Source organism: Heterocephalus glaber, unplaced genomic scaffold, assembly GCF_053883595.1.
Source record: "Heterocephalus glaber isolate CG9 unplaced genomic scaffold, H.glaber_assembly_v1.0 deba00000331, whole genome shotgun sequence".
In the NCBI taxonomy this organism is placed as follows: Eukaryota; Metazoa; Chordata; class Mammalia; order Rodentia; family Bathyergidae; genus Heterocephalus; species Heterocephalus glaber.
The window spans coordinates 48764531-48771706 of NW_028258142.1; positions in this window are offsets into that span (position 1 = coordinate 48764531).

The window sequence follows — 7176 nt, forward strand, 5'->3', positions numbered from 1 at the left end:
CCTTTCCTTTTCCTTTTTGGTAGTACCGGGGATTGAACTCAGGGTCCTTGCACTAAACGACTACATCCACAGCCTTTCTAATTTTTTTCTTTTTATTTTGAGACAGGATCTTGCTAAGTCACTAAGTTAACCAGGCTGGGTTTGAACAAGAGATCCTCCTGCCTCAACCACCCATGGTGCGGGGATTACAGCCTGCACCAACACATCTGGCTCACAGAGGCCTTTGAACCTCCCCTGCCTTCACACCTCTGCTCCTCGCCTGTAAGCAATGCCAGGTGCAGTCTCTCTGAGAAGAGCTTTCTGAGGCAGGACAGTTCTGAGAGTGGGACTTGGCTGTGAGCCGCTAGCAGATGTCCCTCTTTGCAGCTGTCAGAAAAGAGTGCCTCACCAGGTGTGGTGGTGCTCGCCTATAGTCCCAGGACTTAGGAGGCCGAGGCAGGAGGATTGCTGTGAGTTCAAGGCCAGCCTGAACTGCATAGCAAGACCTTGTCTCAAAAAACAAAACAAAACAAAAAACTCTCCAAACAACAGCAACAACAAAAACGGAAATGAGTGCCTTGCCGTGGAGTGATCTGGCTGATCACTGTGTCCATCTTCATAAATGACCCTATTTTTGCGAGATGCATTCACCAGCGTCACCCCAAGACTCACCTCAGTTCTGGTATCAGCACCAAGTTCAGCAGCTGGGGCACTGTATTCTCACCTTTGTCAGTTCCAGCTCTAGTTCCCCAGGAGAACTATGTGTGAACGATAAATGACCTCCAACACTCCAGTATTCAAAGAACAGGAAAACTGGTCTAAAAGTTGGAAAACTGGGGACCAGGCAGCACCACATGGCATCACTCTTCCAAAACACATATCTCATCAAGTTAGATAAGATAGCAAAGCTCTATGTTATCCAGAGGGGTGAGGCCCTCTGTGACCCAAAGCAGGTCAGAAGCTTGCCCCTGAGAAGACTTCCCTTTCTATTCCCCTGTTAAGCCTGTCTTCTGGAAAGATCTCCTTTATCCAGGGTCCTCCTTGGCCATAACCAGGGTGAGCATCGGCAGAGAGTCCTGTCCTCTTACAAAGGCTTTGTCAGTCATCTATTAAGCAACTTAATTCCTGATGACAGACTTTCTAGGTTATGAAGATTACCTGGGCATCAAGTGGTCATAAGATGTTCCAAGTGAGGACACTTTCAAAAATTCCCCACCAAACTTCCCTTGCTGGCCTGAATTGAGTCATATTCACTCTTTAAATAAGAATGGCCTAAATAGTTTAGCCATGAGCTCCAGAAGTAGTAATTGGAGATAGGATGGGCTTCATGGGTAGCAGTTATAGTTGTTACAGTTTCCCAACTGCTTTGTTCACTCAATGTTAGTTGAAGTAATGGATATTGGAGAATGAGTCATACCTTGCTTCATTAGGAATTCAACTAGATTGACTGGTTTTATAGGCAAGATACATAACAGCAATGATTTTGGAAATTTTTGCAGGTTTATCTAATCATACTAAAGTACTAAAGTAAACTGTACTGAAGAATTGCTTAACAGAGAGGATTTGTTCTGGAATATAGTTTAGAGGTAAAGGCTTAAAAGAATTGTGTTAGCTGCAGGGGAAAGCAATCAGCAAATCATTTTTTTTTTTTTTGCTTCACTTGTATTCTTAAAACAGTGGGGCACTGTTCATTTTACATTAAATGTTTGACTCTGAAATAATTAATTTTAAGGGTTAAGTAAAAATGCAAAAAAGAAGTAAAATGCAGAATACTAAATATTAAGTAAAATGGGGAGTCTGATCTGTCTCCCCAGGTAGGGACCTGATCTCATCTAACTTTACAGATCTAACATTCAAATCCAAGGTCTTAAACATGATAGGAACATGATAAAAATTTGTTAAATGACAGGTTACTCAAAATTTATCCATATTTACTGATATCTTAATTTTTAAAAACATTTTATAAAGACGTGGGTTCATGCTGAATTACCCAAACTGGCTTCAAATTTCTGGCCTCCAGTAATCTTCCTATCTCATCTCCTGACAAGCTGTATCTGCAGGTATGTGACAACACACCCGGAATATGGATGTTTTAAAAACAATCTCTGCTCAGAAGGAAACTGACTGCTCTCATCTATCTACATATTTAACATAAACTGAGGAAGACAGTGAGTTTTTGAGAAATTGAATTATTAATGTTGTGACAGTTAATCTTGACTGTCAACTTACGATCAAGCTTTCCAGATGCATAGGAGGTTAGATCTCCCCTTTTTTTCTTTTTTTTGGTATCCGAGATTGAACTCAGGACCTTGTGCTTTTGAGGTAGGTGTTTGGAATCACTGAGCTAAATCCCCAGCCCATATCTCCCCTCTTTTGAACTGTAGATATCAGGTATTGGATCTCAGCGATGGGAAAGCTGCCTAACACAAATGTCATACACAACATCTTCTAAATTTTTATTCTAATTTGATTTCCTATGGTGTATAAATATATCATCTATATTTATGTAGTGAAAACGGTTCTTTAAGTATGGAAAAAATAAAAATGAGCCAAGTCTCCAAGGCTTTTTCTGTCTATAAAACATAATGCAACTTATTAACAATTGTGAAAATTTCACTCGTCCTCAGCCCCACGAACACTGATGCAGGATCTTGCCTGTTCCTCTTCAGTTTGAGCACAGTAGTTCTGGAGGTTACCCCAAGGTCTCCCACACTTGCCAGGGCTTTATTCCTGCCAGGCACCATCAGTGCCAGCAGTAACCACACTTCCTGGGTGCTGCCGAGTATCCTTGCATGTCTGCCCTAGTTCCCCAACAGGGCGTTATCTGGTTGGTCTCCCTATAGTTTTTTCTTTTTGTTTTTTTGTTTGGTACCAGGGATTGAACTCGGGACCTTGCACTTGCAAGGCAGGCGGCAGAACCACTGAGCTAAATCCCCGGCCCAAGTTTATTTAGTTTTTTCTTTTTGTTTTTTTGAAATAAGTTTTCAATGATTTTTACTTATGTTTAGTGCAATTCTTTTTTATTTTGGTACCAGGGATCGAACTCAGGTCCTTGCACTTGCGAAGCAGGCAGCGAAACCACTGAGCTAAATTCCCAGCCCAAAAGTAGTGCTCAGAGGGAATTTTTTTTTCTTGGTACCAGGGATCAAACCCAGGTCCTTGTGCTTGCGCAGCAGGCGGCGAAACCACTGAGCTAAATCCCTGGCCCTGGTCCCCCTATAGTATTAACAGTCGTGACTTTCTCTGTTGGTTACCACCCATGATGTATCTTTCCATACTGATAAACATGGTTACATAGATTATTTTATTGGACCATATTATTATTTATTTAGGTATATTGGAATGTATTGACTTTTACCATTTATTTTATTTCATTTATTTATTTATTTTGGAGACAGGGACTCACTATGCAGTTCAGGATGGCCTTGAATGCACTATGTAGCCCAGGCTGTTCTCAAACTTTTGGTGATTCTCCTGCCTCAAGCCTCCCAAGTGCTGGGATTACAGGCATGCACCACCAAGCCCAGCTATCATATATTTTAATGGGATTGTGTGCATGTGTCCTAGTCGATATCACCAATCCACTATCATTTAATATCTGGTTATTTTCTTTTTTGTTATTATAAATAATGCTGCAAAGAACATCCTTGCACGTTCTTTAAACATTTGCTTTTGGATCATAATTGCTAATTTATTCTGTTTTACCTGCTTCTTAACAACAAGGAAATGATTTCATATGAATTCAAGGACTGAACAGCTTTCAGAATTTGAGAGAGGAACTAGATAAAAACAGAAAACATTAACAAGCATACCATGAATACTACTTAATTACCAGTTACAACAATTCAAGGAAGAGCTCCCTAGCTCCGGAGCAGCTATCTTCCTGGCTACCTTGATGTTGTTTAGAAACTGCTAGCCATTGAGTAAACTGTGGTTCGGAAATGATTTTCTGAGATTTTTTTCTTATTTTGCTTTAAATATGCAATTAATCCATTAGTATCTGTTTAAAAAGTACAATTGAGCCACATGAAACAAGCTACTTTGATTTGCATGATTTTTACCTGTTTCAATAATGCAAACATTTACCTGGAAGAAGCAGTGTTTATGTAACAGTGCATTGCAGAGGAACTAATCACGGGCACTGATGGGAGGGAGCACAGAAAACCTGAGGCAGTTTCTGAAGCCAGAGCAGGCTGTATGGCCTGTTAGGACCTTAGGAAAAAACCCCGGATAAAACCAGAAATAAGTAAGGAGACCGCGGTTGTCGCAGTTGTCAACATTTACGTCAGTCCTGCTTTGTTTTTCGTGCTGGTCTCCTCCTCCCTGTCAACCAGAATCTAAAACTATCCATTCTCTACCTCTTATTCCAGTCTCTTTTTTTTTTTCTGAGACAGATTCTGCTCATTAGAATCCTTACTGATTTCTTTTTTCTCTTTTTATGAGGCAGGCTCTCATTGCTATATTGCCCAGGCTGGCCTCGAGCGCCTGGGTTTAAGGGATCCTCCTGCCTCAGCCTCCCAAGTAGCTGGGGCTACAAGTACATGGCAGTGAGCCTGGTTGGAAATTTCTGATAGATCTCCTGGTCATGATCACAACATTAAGTGACTTACAAATTAGTAGCTTATCTAAAATAATAACAGTTACTATTTATATATACCATGTATTGGACCAAGGTCTTTTTTGATTTTTTGTCTTCACAATAACATTAACTTGCTAAAATCCCCAAGCTACAGAAACCTGATTCAAGCCTCCTTGAAAAATAGGAAGTTGTATTGATTCAAATAACAGAAAGTACAATATTATTGGTTTCAGGCATGGTTTGAGCTGGAGTCTTTCTTCATTTCCCTGTAATTCTCTCTAATTCTGTATATCAGCTTTTTTCTGAGGTTTTCTGGTGGTATGAAAGGGTTGGGGAGTTAGGGACACTTGTGGGTTTTTGTTTTGATATAACTAAGAAAGAAACTTCTTATGATTCCCCTTAGTAAACCAAAGAAAAACTTTCTTGGACATCTCCATTAGGCTCTTGGTATTAGATCAAGCTGTCATAACAAAATACCACAGATTTGGGGGTTTAAACAGAAAGTTCACAGTTCTGGAGCCTGGAAGTCCAAATTCCCGGTGCTATTGTGGTAGGGTTCTGTGGAAGCTATGTTCCTAGCATGTGAAGGGAGAGACGGGGAGGGGAAGGGGGAGAGGGAGAGACAGAGACAGAGACAGAAAGTTTCTGGAGTCTCTTCTTATAAGGGCGCTAATTCCATTATGAGGGCCCCACCCTCATGACCTTACCCAAACCTCACTCCAAAATGCCCTGTCTCCAAATAACCACATTTGGAGTTAAGGCTTCAACATATAAGTTTTGTGAAGAAAAAAAAAAAGTTGTGTGGAAGCACAATTTCATCCCATAGCATTGGTCTTCATATTTCTTTAGCCATCCCTGGACCAATCATTAGCAAACAGAATGAGATTGTCATGAATTGCTGAGTTGGATCAGCAGAGGTGAAAAGGATCGATGAAGTCAACCCAAAGTCCACCATGAAGTTGGCCTATTTCACAAAGGAGGATACCAAATCCAGGAGATGTTAATGACCAGCCTAAGGTCACGCCTGAATGTGGCAAAGCCAAGATCTAAATTCAGCTGACACCAAAGCCCTCGGTGCTTGCACGATAGCACTTGGCACTTGTCTTCTACTTTCTAATTTGAAGCTTATCTGTACCTTCTCATTTGAGCTCCTTTTCCTTCCTTCCCCTTCATCCTCTTCCTCCACCCAGTACCCCTTTCCTTCTAAATACCTGTCTATCAGCTCCACTCCCACCATTCTGGGCTCCAGGCCTGGATGTGAAGAGTTTGTCCCTGTTCTTGGCACTGCAATTTCAGGCCATTTTCACAAACTCCATACCTAAATGTGCAGGTGGAATGCCCCAGTTCCACTCTCCTGATGTCTCTACTCCTGTTAGATAGGGAATGCCAAGCTTCCCTTCCATTTCTAGACCTCCTTGTACTGTTCACATGGCGACACCTGTCTGGCGTCCTCTGATTGTCATTACTTTTGTGGAGTTTTTTTCTCTTGGAAAAAATAGAAAGTCTGAAGAAAAATACACATAGGTCTTTGCTGTCTACTGGCTGCTGAGTGACCCAGGATTATTTATACCCTCTGAACTGGGCATGGTGGTGCAGGCCTATAATCCCAACACTCAGGAGGCTGAGACTGGAGGATCTCTGGGAGCTCAAAGGCAAACCTGGGCTCCATAGTGAGTTCAAGGGCAGCTTGAATTACATGGGCAGGTCTTGTCTCAAAAAACCAAAACAAGCTGGGCATGGTGGTGCAAACCTATAATCCCAGCACTCTGGAGGCTGAGGCAGGATTGTCATGAGTTTGAGGCCAGTCTGCCATACATAGTGAGCTCAAGCCCAGCCTGAACTAAAAGTGACACCCTATCTCAAAAAGCAAAGTGCAAGGTCCCGAGTTCGATCCCAGGTACCCACCCCACCCCCAAAAAAGAAAAAAACAAACAACAGCAAAGAAACCTAGGCCTTCTTAAAAAAGAAATTAAGAAAAAAAGAACCCATAAGTAAAAATGCCTGGCAAGCAATAAGTATTTAACAAATAAGATGCCCTTCAAGACCTGAAATCCCATCTTCTTCATCTTCCTTTGATCTTCCCAGCCTGAAATGTTCCTTTTTCTCTTTGAACTCTCATAAAAATTACAGCAAACACAACCAGTTTGCTATTAACCAGAAACCAGTGCTTGATAACTGTTATGTTGTTGTCTTGGGCTAATTAAAAAGTTTGTAACTATTTAATTTTCCAAATAGATTATAAGCAATTCCCAACTTCTGTATTATGTGGCACAGGGTCTTGTCCATATGTTTGATAAGAATATGCCAAGAAACCAGGCTCGCTGGTGCCCATCTGTAATCCCAGCTACTCTGGAGGTCGAGGCAAGAGGATCGAAAGTTTAATGCCAGCTTTGTCTACTTAGTGAGACTCTGTCTCAAAATAAAAAGGGCTGAGGATATAGTTCATTGGTATATTGACCCTGGATTTGATCCCCAGTACTAGGATTAAAAAAAGAATATACTATGAAGATTTTTTCAGAGGTACTTAGTACTATTTTAAATTTTAAGTAAGTGGGGCGTGGTGGTGCACCCCGTATTCTCAGCACTTGGGAAGCTGAGGCAGAAGGATCATCGGAAGG